This window comes from Athene cunicularia, assembly GCF_003259725.1.
Source record: "Athene cunicularia isolate RWA chromosome 7 unlocalized genomic scaffold, athCun1 chr7_part1, whole genome shotgun sequence".
NCBI classification, from domain to species: Eukaryota; Metazoa; Chordata; class Aves; order Strigiformes; family Strigidae; genus Athene; species Athene cunicularia.
In genome coordinates this window covers 12074062-12086378 of record NW_020799107.1, presented here as the reverse complement: position 1 = coordinate 12086378, position 12317 = coordinate 12074062, and the positions used below count along the sequence as shown (strand labels likewise).

General features: G+C 42.7%; 1 protein-coding gene across 2 annotated transcripts in view; it reads left to right on the top strand.

Annotated features, from left to right (window-relative positions):
• The first annotated feature begins 598 nt into the window (after nucleotides 1-598).
• ADARB1 (adenosine deaminase, RNA specific B1) overlaps nucleotides 599-12317 on the top strand; it is an 85050-nt gene continuing 73331 nt past the window's right edge. For both annotated transcript variants that reach the window (XR_003398778.1, XM_026852355.1), the window contains exon 1: nucleotides 599-621. The gene's annotated coding sequence lies outside the window, so the exon portion shown is untranslated. The remainder of the gene's footprint in view (nucleotides 622-12317) is intronic.

Genomic DNA, 12317 nt, shown 5'->3' with positions numbered 1-12317 from the left:
TGGGGAATCTTTTCCGTTGGTAACTTAAAACTTCCTGGGTTTTGTAGCATAACAAAAGATTGTTGTTTTTTTTTTTCTTTGGCATGCACAAGCAGTGATGAGCTCGCCCCAGCTGCTGGACTCTTATGGACATGCTGCTTGCTGTGCAAGTTACCTGTCACCACCATTCGAGCGTCACACAAGTGAGGCCGTAGCGTTGTTCTCTGAGCTGTTATACTGGAGAGTGGCAGTAGGCCAACCTACAGAGCACAGAAGATGTTTAGAATAATTAGTGATGAAACACCCTTTTAAAATAATTGTTTGGTTTTATCTAGCACTCAATTGTAGTGCTATCTACCTCTAAAAATAGGCAGGCCTCCTGTGTAATGAGTCTTGTAGTATAAACAGTCATGTCTTGAATGACTGTTGTTACTTTTAGGATGTCCAAGATAGATGCTTTTGGGGGTTTTGCCAAATCCTCTGTCTGTTTAACTTTTTTTTTTTTCTGCAGCAAATAATGTGGTTCTTGGCCCTTATGGCGTGTAGTTGTGCAATGATCAGAGGAGAAGCTCAGTAACCCTCGCTGTTCGGGGCTGGCGCAGCAGGACAGAAAGCTTCCCACCACTCCTCTGGTAGCCCAAGGTCAAACAGCCCTGTCTTTCACAAAATTCATGCTCTGTATGCTGCCACAGTCACAGAAATGTGGCCAGCAGTTAGGTTTGACAGGTGACTGTGCATCACTTTTGCTTTGAGGTGCTGTCCTCAGTTAATTCAGTGCAGAGCTCCATCCGCTGGCATTTGTCTCTGCTGGTAAGTCCAGGGTTTTTGTGTGATGAAGGGAGAGCAGCTCAGGCGTGATTGTGCTCATGCTGCTTGCACTGGTGTGCTCTCCCCGCACTCTTTGTCACAGCACTCAGCTTCCCAAGGACGGCCTCTCGGGACGCCTTCCCCCAGTTTGCTGAGGCACAGCTGCATGAATGTGCAATTCTTCCTTTCAGTAATTAAGAAGAAGGATTGTGTGATGAATTTCTCATGTTTTGCCATATGGTTTATCAGGGCATAACAGATGAGCTGTGCCCCTAACCCTCATGCACACATGCTTTGTAAAGTTTCTTTTCAGCAGCCAGTGTGCTGGCTGAGGCTTCAATGGTGTGGCTTGTGTGTGAAACCACTGGCTCTTCAGCTCAAGGGAAAGCATCCCAGCTTTTTCAGCAGGAGGAAAATTTGTTTTATGAAGACTTGTTTTCTGAGAAGGTACCATAGCGACATGGTGCTTAGTGTTTGGAGCAGGAAGTGTCTCATAGCTTTGCTCACACTGCACTCGCGGACCCCGGGCCATTTTAATATTTGCACCTAGCTTATTCAGATTTATCTGCTCTGATGAAAATTTAGTGCCCTTTTGTGGGTTGTATGTGGTTTGGGAATGGAAGTACAGTGCCGTAAGCCTTCAAGTGGAAGGCCTCTTGCTTGCTACGAGCACTTAAGTCTTCTAGAGTACTTTCATCTTGTTTATTATAAACAAGCAGGACTCTTTTTTTTCTCTTTTAAAAGCCAACTGTGTTTTGACTTAAGTGAGTAAAGCCTTCTAAATGCCTGGTCTTACTAGCTCAGACAGGTCGTCGCAGTTTGGGGCTGCACCCAGGACAGGCTCTGCTCCTCTCCAGCATCTCTGCACTCGGCATAGCCCACACTGGTGCCTTCATCTGTTCGCAGTCACCTGCTCAGAGGTCCTGTGTGGTAATGAGGGGTTCCTGTCAGACAGGGTGATGGCAAACACTCGTGTGGGAGAGCCGTGGGACACACCATAAATGCTACATGCCCTCTAAGCAACTCGGCATCAGTGGTTTTGGCGTGTCATCTGTGACTTGAGGAAGTTTTGGGGATGACAGTGGTGGGTGTGCCTCTGGTAAAAAGCATTGCTCCAGCCACAGGCACTGAATGAGTGTGTTAGAGCTTCTCTGTGCCAGGATGATTTTAGGCAACACTGAAATAGTGTCTCCAGGTGCTGGCAATGAGCGTGGCTTGTCAGGGTGATGCTTCCTACATTTGAAATCAGGTCAGGGGGTACAAGACCCTGACACGTTAGGTGAGGATCTCTGCTTGAATGTCTGAGGACATGGGCTGATGAAGAGAGACATGTAGCACTTGCTGTTTCTGCAACTTCTGAAACCAATAAGTGCTTGGCACCTTTGAAATTCAAGCAATCCAGCTGCCATGCTATGGATTTCAGTTTAAGTTTAAGTACCAAAGATTAAAACTGTGGTTTTGGACTGTATTTATCAGTAGAAGCTGTTATTTATGTACCTTGGTTTTAAAGGAGATACCTTTATAGTAGAAATGTAGTGTGACACCCCCCCCCAAAAAAAAAAAAAAAGCTCTGCAAATTGATTATGTAAGCAAATGAAGTGACACTTTAAAGCCAGTTCCTTTCCTATTTGCATACATTGTGGCTGTTTTTTGCTCTTTCCTACCATTTAACAACAGAGTGCATTTTTTCAGTCCTTTTAGTGAATGTTTTTTGTATGGTAGGTATGAGAAATATTTGTTTTCACAAGTTGAATCCTTGAAGAGGTCATCAGCAGGCTCTGGAAGCTGGCAGGAGCCAGCTGTGAGTATAGAGGTCTGTAGCTGACCAAAACAGCAGCACATCTGCGCATTTAAAAATAATAATAATTAAAAAAAAAAAAAGAAGGAACCTACGTAACTGATATTACTTTGGGAGTCGAGCTTGTCTTGGAGCGATGCTCCAGACAGCCGTCCTCTCAAGGATATCTGGTTGCAAAGGGAATTGGAATCTTTTTACATCCTGTGCCTCTGGGTCAGCCATGGCGTTTGTCTGTCCCCGTGCAAAGAGAATTCATTGCCTTCACAAAAGCTGCGCTTTGGTTTACCTTGAGCCTCCTGTGCCAGCAGGGAGTGTGGGCCTGAGTCAGTGTTGGCTGCCGAGGGCTGTGACTCAGTGCTGTACCCTTGGATGAACGGCCAGCCTGCTGCCAGCAGAGACAGGGAATAACCTGATTACAGAGGTGTCCTCAGTGGGTATCTGCTGATTAGAGGGGTCTGGGAATGTTGGGCTGCTTTAGGTAAATACGTGTGTGTTGGTGGAAGTTGGTTGTTACTGAGCTTTTATATGTGATTCCAGGCATCTGTGAAAGTGCCAGGAAGCTCGGAGGCCAGAAGCTTCTTTCCTTTGTACTTGATAGCATGGTGTTACAGTTTTATATCTTTGTCTTTGTGGGATGTGTTGTTTTTTAAATTTTAATTAATTTTAATTATTTTACTTACAAGCTTAAGGAGGAAATGTGCTTTGTTTTCCTTGGGGAAAAATCTCTTCGCTGGTGCTGTAGGGTTAGGTCTCTGTATTTCTGTCTCTTAAAGTGAAGATACTCTCCATGTTTTTAAGTCGGAATTGCCTCATGAACAAATGTTTATGGGGAACTCCTGCCACACCTGTATGTTTCTGAGCTCAATTTCCCATTGCATAAGCATCACACTGTCAGTGCCTCTGAATGAAAATGGTCAACACATTGAAAAGTCCATCAAATTTGACAAGAGGGTAGAGATGGCAGAGGTAAGTGCTGAGAAGTTGTGTGTGGACAAGAATCTGCATGGAGGAAATTCTCAGGTTAGTGCTCTGCTGGAAGAAAAGTTGTTGGCTGAGTGCAAATATTAGACATCAGAGGATCTTCATGGTAGGGAGACAAACAGGAAAGTGAGTTTTATAAGTAGTTCCAGTAGAAGCTGTTTCCTTAAAATCCTTGTTTTCCTTTGTGAAAGTGGTGAGGAGTGATCTGATGAGCAATATTGCATTGTCATAGATGATAGAAGAAAACAAAAGGGTTTGGGTACTGTTCTTCACCCTGACCCTTGGGGCTGAAGTTGGAGGGAAATGAGTGAAGATTTTAAATTTCACTGTAAAGGCTTTTTCAGTAGTCTGGGAAAATGTCCTTTGATAGGTGCCATGTAACCGCTTGGGTCAGGATTTTTCTGCGCAGAGTGCTTTTGGCAGAAATGCAAGAGGAAGGTCTGCTCAGGGTATTGAAGAGTATTGCCTTTTTCCTGTTTGCACCAGTACAAATTTAAGGTATTTGTACTGATGTTCTTTTCCATTTTGGTTTCTGAGGCTTTTCCTTTGTGAGACACACTGAAACAGGACTTTTTTTTTTTTTTTTTATTTTTTTATTTATTTGTAGTTTAAAGAGATTTTAACAGAATGGAGCTCTTGGACCCATATCTTGAGTCTTGTGGTTAAGATGCTGAGTATCCTGAGTATTCACATTAAAGGAAAGCATGGGAGGAATATACTGTGCTTTGAATTTAAAGGAAGGTAGAAATATTCTTCATTTGATGATGAGTTCAGTGTTGCACATCAGGGTGTATTCTCTGATTACCTTGCTGTCTGTCGATTTTGTTACTATAATATTTTGTCACATAAGCAATTTTGTGATGGGCCTTTGGTAATATTAGGCTTGAGGACTATACCAATGCCAATTTATCTTTGTTCCAAACTCTACTTGCACTAGCACTCTTTTAATTTCCCAGTGGCTCTCACTGCTCCTTTCTGCTATTAATTTTGTCATATGAACTCTGGCAAGAGATGAACAGTTTAAAATTTGATCTAAAAGAGAACAAGCAAGTATGGAAAACATTAGTTTCTTTCATTTGTCATATGTAGCATGTGAAAATGAAGTTTTTACATAGGGATTGTGAGGCAGCCTCACCTGTTTTTTCCCATTTAATCTGTTTAAGTTCTGAGATTTGCAGAGATAATCAGTACCTGCCTCTTTCATTCTGAAGGGTTTCTGCTGAAAGTGTTCAGGGTGTCTAAAATGAGGTTGATTTTCATTTAGGTTGATTTACTCAGCTCCTCATCTTTATTTGCAAATGAGTCTTTAAACTTTTGCTACTTTTTTCCTTGCTTAATTATACTCTGATATTTGGGCACAGTTGCTGCAAAACTATTAGAGGGGAAAAAATTTCTCTGACTTATTTCTTTCGATGCAGATTTTATAAAACTTTGTTTACAACACCTATTCTGAATCAAAAAGAGTTTTTGCTTTTCACCTCAAATATTGAACACAGCTACTGAGTACTTAGTAAGAAAAAAAAAAAAGTCTTTATATGACTCCCAGTAAGAGCATAGTAAGATCTTTAATTCCAAAGGATGATCAGCCCTATGTTTTCATTAATAAAGTTTGCAAGTCCATGCAGATTAGCTGGAAAATAACATGTGGACATCCCTAGCAGAGGACAGCTAGGGACAATATAAAAACCAAGGTACAAACTGTAAATCAGGAAATTTGTGCAGCAGAAATTACTTGGGAGAGTATTGAAGGAAAATATCTCTTCAGGCTTGCTCTGTTCTTGCAGCAGCTGTTGAGGGAAGAGTACAGCCTTCAGGATGATGGAGCCTTGGTATGGTCCACCCTGGATGCTATGAGGAGAATAGTAAGGAAACAATGTATATTGATCAAAACCAGACTGAGATAACATATTTTAATTCTGCTTTTGTCCTTAGACTTGCCATGTTTTTCACAGCTAAAGATAGAGGATCGGTACTGGTATATTTAAGTCTCTGAAAAATGAGAAGAATGAACATAAGCCGATGGCTGAACTGTGCTTTGTTTGTGAGAAACATGTAATAAAGCTACTCCATGGGGGAACTGGGGTTATAGCCCTCCTCTGCTGCCCAAGTTTTAAAGCTTGCTCTTGACACACACAGGTAGCTCACATGGGAGACCAAAGGAGGAGGAGAAGGTGACTTCTCTTTTGTCAGGTGCTTACTCACTTTTTTTTAATCCTGATAGCCTTTGGTCAAGTTTACACCCTGGAAAGAACTTTGTAGCACATGTGTTTTATGGGTTTTTCACACTATGGAAATTACTGAGGGGTTTTATGTAGAGAGTGTTTTAATGTGATAGCTGCTTAATCTGTATGAGAAATAGCATTTTTTTCTCACTTAAATGTTGATAGTTTTGGTGGCTGAAACTTTAATCTGGTTGAATGTCTCCTTTTGGACACTGACTCCATGCAGGTTTGCAGGACCTTGGACCTGTTGCCTGTGGAGTCTGCACAAAGTCTGGGTGCCATTTCAAACGTGTGGAGCTGCAGGCAACTATGAATTACAGTTATATTTCATGTTAAACTGGAATAATCTTTTCCAGTTAGGCTAAAACATGTTCCTTTTTTTTTTTTTTTTTTCCTTAAGCTTTTCAGAGCAGTCGTGTGGCATGACACTTCCATTTTTCTCAGCCACGTTGGCTTTGATGTCTTCTCTAGAACTGCAGCCCCTCTCTTGGTTAGAAGCACTCTTAGAGCCAGCAAAGTCATCATTCAAGTGCTGAGAGCAGATGTGCTTTCCTGGGATGTAATGTGTATTATACAGACATTCTTGTAGTTGTATTTTTACAGATGCTTTTTATCTTCTGCCGCTTACCAGCACCAAGCAGTATTCTGCAGTTTGATGTTGTGCGATACTGTGTTCTGATAAGAAAGTGGAGCTGGAAATTAATGCTTAACTCAAACCAGTGATCCTGGCAGGTGTGTGTTGGGTGTGTGTGCTAGCACTTTAATTTGCATTGGAAACGTGCTTTTGGCAGTCTCCTGCTTCTCTCCACCTCTGTGCTTCCCTTTGCATGGAGGAGCAACCTGGGAGTGGGTGCCTGGGCTCCCTTTGGAGGATGGCGAGCATAGAGATGAGCTCTCAGGGCATGTCTGCTACCGGTAAGTTTGTGATTGGATTGTGCCTCAATCACTAATGATCATTCAGCCTTTGATTAATTGGAAGCTAAATTGGGACCCTTTGCTGAGTTCGCAGCTCAGAATGTGAGACAGAGAAGTGCAGCTGACTGCAGCAAAAGCATGGAGGTCTGGTTGGGACCGTGTGTGCCTGTGCTTTTGGCAAAGTACAGACAAAGGGACAAGGTCTCCTAGACTAAAGAGCTTTCAAGGAAGTACAGAAAATCTGCTCTTAACTCTGTAACTGATCTGCTCAAACCGGTGGGGGCTTGAGCCCAGTAGTCTCCCCTCTGTTTCCTGAGGACTTATCAGGTTCTTCTATAATAGTAAAGTCTGCAAAGTCTGATTTATTTTTTTTTTCCCCCCTCTGTGTCTTTGAACCTCTTTGCAAAAATCTGTGAAGTTATGTTAAACCCAGCTCTGCTGTTTTCCATGATGATAATGAGTTGGAAATGCTTCCTGTCTGTGCAAAGGGTGCATTAGTCTCAAAGCCTTTGGGTGGTTTATCCCCGTTGATGCTTTTATATCAAAGTTGATTTCCATAGACCTCAGCACTGATGAATGCGGATAATGAGGGATAGCAAGTACTACTGTAGCTGTGTCTGGTTTTTTTCCTGGTGCAGCCTAGTTTCTCTTATCGCCTGAAAGCTATTCTTAGTAAGGGGTTGTTTTTTTTGAATTAAGTGAGTGAATAATCAGTATTTCATTCACTTTCCTTACATATGCTTAAATATAGTATTAATGTAATCTTCTTACATGCTTTTCCTCCTGCTGCTCCTGAGTTCATAAAGGAACCAGGTTTGCTGTTAATAAGATCTATGAATGAACTTGCCTGGAAGTAAAATAGTTCTTTCAAGCTTTGGCTCATATTTATTGCCAAGATGATAATTTATTTATATTTTTGGGAGCTAGCATCATTCTTCATGCATATAACTTCTTGTACTGTGTCATCCCTGCTTGTTTTCTTTGGTGCTGTCGAGATTAATTTTTCTGTGTACAAATTCCTAGATATAGTCAGCGAAACGTTGGGTTTTTTTTTCCCTGCTTTGAAAGTAAAATGACTGTGGTGGCAAACTTTCTATTTTCTCTTACAGGAGAGTTGATTGACTTGAGAAGACCAAGTTGGTGATTGACAGCTGTCAGTCTCCTCGTGCGGGAGCTTCTCACGCCTCCGCTCGGGTCTGAAGCCCCGCTGAGCCGGGGTGGGGGGTCGGGGAGCGCCGTGGGAGGCCTTGTCCCACAGATCCACGGGTGCGGGTGGCTTCGGGGTCCCCCCACGGCTGCTGGGGGGGTGGGAGGGGGGCGGGAGCTCTCCGTGGTGCCCGAGCGGGCCCGTGGGCTGCCCTGTGTCCCCCGCTGAGGGGTCGCATCGCCTGACGGAGACTTCAGCCCTCCCCACCGTCGGAGCTGTCGCCTGGGGGCTTGCTTTGGACATAGGCTGCTCACTCCACTTTGCCAAAGGTACAAAGTTCGTGTGGTTGCTTTTTTCAGCAGATCTGCTCCTTGCTCTGCTGACAGCTTTAGCACACTAGAAATATAAACTTTGAACGTTAGGCCATGGTCATGTTTCCTGGGAATGGACTAAATATAATTTAGCTTAAATAAATATAGCTAGTGTGCCTACAACTCCATACATTTTTCTCACCCCCCTACGTCTCCCATCGTTGCATTTCAGGTCATGATGACTAGTTTTTTTGTAGCCCAGATAATAACTGGTGCTATTAGACAGTATTCCCAACTCCACTGTTCATTTTCTATTTCCTTTGGTCTCCGTGTGCATTTTTTCTTGGGCAAAATCGCCTGCTTTTCACATAGGGTTCGGTCTGGTGTAACAGTCAGCAGGTGAGATCTCAATCAAAACTGAGCCACAATACTTTTGAGGCTGGTTTTGCCAGCCCTGTTGGGAACGTGCAGATTCTCTCAACATCAGGGGTGCCCTTGCGGGCTCTTTCAGCATAAGCCTGCTTCAGATTCACAGTTGTCATTTGTTCTTCTTTTGATCCATTCTTTCCTCAGTAACTCGTTCAAGAGGTTTACTTTAAGAGAAAGTTGGCTTTCCAGTCTTAAGCAAGCTTCCCTGATAGCTGTGAGAACATTTTCTAAATAGCTGCTCTTGATTGCTTTAAGTGAATGTGGAAGAGACTAGAAATACAACATTTGATTCTTGCAATAAAAGCTCTGTTGAGGAATATGGCTATTGACTGTTATTCTCTTGCCAGAGCATCACCTGATCTATACGACTGCTTGGACAAAACAGGCTGCTTTGAATCCTAAAGAAAAAAAAAAAGCCAATATTTTGAAGGTCATAGCTTTTATAGTGCAGTGGTAGAAAGCAGGGAAAGGAATTGTTCTCCTGGTAGCTTTCAGTGTAACATAGCTCCTTAGTATTAGCTAATGTTTTGGCTTTGGTATTCATGCTGCTCCCTGGCTTGCATGCCTTTCTTGCCTTCCTCTAGTGGTTTCTTGCTTACGTTTGGTACATTGCTGCAGTTCAAATGGGCCATAAGTTGTAAAACAAGCATATTAATCAGGACAGGATAGTCCCTTTGCCTGGGAAGAGGTAAGAAGCACTAATGCTGACCATTTAGCTGCAGGTTTTGCTCTGATTAGGAGACCCAGAAGAGTGACTAGACAGCGGACTGTTCTGACAGAATGTGAGTGAATTGTTTAAAATGGAATGCTGCACTGCCACTGTAAAGTATTTGCTGTTCTTGCTGTTGAGCCATAATCATCATCTTGTATAAGTCTTAACTGTACCCATAACCAGCTCTGTGCCTGCAGAACGTTGGGGAAGGTTGATGACTATGGTGGTTCTGAGCGCTGTATAGGTCCCTCTGATAAGGAGGTATGGTGGTTGTCCCATGAAATGTGGAAACAGCAGAGCCCTCCGAATGATCTGAAAACAGCAGCCCCCCAGATGTGCAGAAGTCTGGGAAAGTGAGCCTAAATGTGTATTTTCGTATCCACTGGTACTTTAAAATGCATGCAAACTCCTGGACTTCAAGTGTACATTGTTCTGGCAAATTGGTAGTGAATACTGCTTTAATGTGTGTGCAATGAGATAGTTTTGAATAAATGACTTTTGGATCGGTGTTAGAAGGCTGCTGGCATTCTTACTGGAGGTTTTCACCTTACAAAGCTAAAGCCTTAGTTTCTTGTATAATGCATGTTCACATTGCATAGGTTATCCTTCAGAGAACAGCTAAACTTCCCTGCATTTCGGAATCAATAGCTGCTTCTTCACTTCATGCAGAAAATGCATGCAGCAAATGCATATATATGAAATACGTGCATATATATATATATATATATATATTTATGGTCATTACTTTGTCCAGAATAAAAAATTCAGATTAGAAATAATTTAGATACAGTAAAAGGATACTAAAGTAGGTGCATAATCTAAATTCCACTCGATAACATATTTTTTTCACAGAGGAACTGATGTGCTCCTTGTTTTGGTGGCTGAGATCACTTAGGTACTCTTGATTGCACTAAATGGCTCTTTCACTCTGTAGTTCTGTTGTAGTGAACCTGAAGCAACTTTTATGTCTTGAGTTATTTTCTCCCCTGTGTCAATGTGCCAGGGGAATGGGTATTTCCACCCTATTGCAGGAGCAGATGCAGCATAGTCTGTACAGAAGCAGTGCTTGTCTGTCTGTCAATCGTTTGCTGTTTTTCAGTTTTTGGGGACCTATGATGGGGTGGTCTTCAAATCTTATGTTTGTGTTGGTGTATGTGTGAGAGTGGCAGAGATGTAGGGGGGATGTGGTGGCAGTACATACATACAGGTATGTATGTGCCCCATGAGGTGGGGAGGGTGGCAATAGCATCCTGTACCGCAGCAGGCAGCTTGGATGGCACCGCAGTGCTGGAGTGGAACTGCAATGGGGCAGGGGAAGAAACAGACGTTCGCTCTGGTTTCCAGCAAAATAACAGGGAGATACCCCTTGTGCTCCAGGTGAAGGCTGGCATCCCTCAGCTTCTACGTCCTTCCTTCTGTGGGGGCTTGGGGCTGGCCAGCAGCTGGGTGCCACTCAGCTGCTGCCCTCCCACCGCACACATGGGATGCTGGCAGCTCCCTCCTCCTCGGGCCACCTGGAAATGCTTTCTGAAAGGCTGTAGAAAAATGAAGGTGCTTCTGGCTAATGCAGTGTAGTCCTTGGTCTGCCGTCATCTGCAGCGTGTATATCAGTTCTGCCTGAAAAGCAGAATTATTTCTTGTCTTGATACAAAAACCCTCCAGGTTTTCCTTCCAGGACAGATAATTGCTTCCCTTTGTCCTGCGCCCCCCTGTATTTGGCACAGTCATACTCTGATTTCTTCTCTTAGACTGAGCAGCTTTTGGGAGACTTCCTTCAAACTCCCTGTGCCAAACACCCTGTAGTCCTTCTCTATTTGCCTTCTGCTCTGAAATGATACTGATTTGCAGGAGATGGCGAAGATGGGCAGGCTCCTGTATGCAGTTTTGCTGTGCCTCATGCAATGATAAATTCCTGATATAAATAATTCTCCTGTATTGGTAAATTTTCCCCAACAAAATGTTCCTTCTGGCAGAACCCCGTCCTCTCTCTTTTTTAAGCCCTATGATTCTGAAAGTCGCTGTCATCACTGCAGAACTAGTTAATTATTATGGTGTTCTATCAAATACCATCCTGATTTATTTTTAATGATATGAGTGGTATAAATTCCAACTCTGTCACTTGCCCATCCGATGGTGATGTTTGGAAGAATGTGGGATTTCTTGAGAGGGGGACATTGACAAAAGCAATTTGAAAATCTAGATGAGATCAGTACACCTTCTTCTAACCAATGCTTCACTGATTCACTCGAGATCTCTAGTAAATGATAACACACAGTTGGACTGTTGGAGTCCCATGGGGTATGTGGTCCTCTCTGATGCTTCTCCTTCTGTTGCTCATCAAGGCTTTCTTTTTGGCCAGTCTTATTTAACAGTTGGTTCAACTAATCTATAGAGGAGTTAATTCCTATTCAAAGTGGAGTTTTTCTTCTAAAAATCATTTTTGTGTCTTCTACCATCAATATTTCCCCAGCTTCCCCAGTTATCACAAGGCTGCATTGTTTATGAATCAGCAAAACACTTTTGTGGGTTCAAAATGAAATCCCATCCCAGTGAATGGCAGTAGCAGAAATATAGGCTTTACACTAGCTAGGGAATACAGATATTGACAGCAGCACAGATTAAAGTAAGCATAGAAGTACTGAAGTCAAGCAACTGGTGTGGAAACAACAAAAAAAACCCACTAAGATGTTGTAATTATGCTAATTTGAAGCTCAGTATGTGTAACTGAAATACTATTTTTCTCACTCATTATTAAGACAGATTTGATTAACTCATGGGGGTAAAAAAATCATGTGGCTTATATTTTTGTCCCTTTTTTTAGGACTGAAATTTCTTCACCTCTCTTTTTGACATGAATAGTAGTACCTGTTACTACCATAGTATAGTTTTGTGAGTCACCACCATTTAAGTAACTCTACCCCCCTGCTCTCAAGGAAAATGAATTTATTTAGAAAAGATTCTTGTCTATAAGTACACACAGGGTGGACCTGCCCACCCCACCCCCCACCCCCCCCAA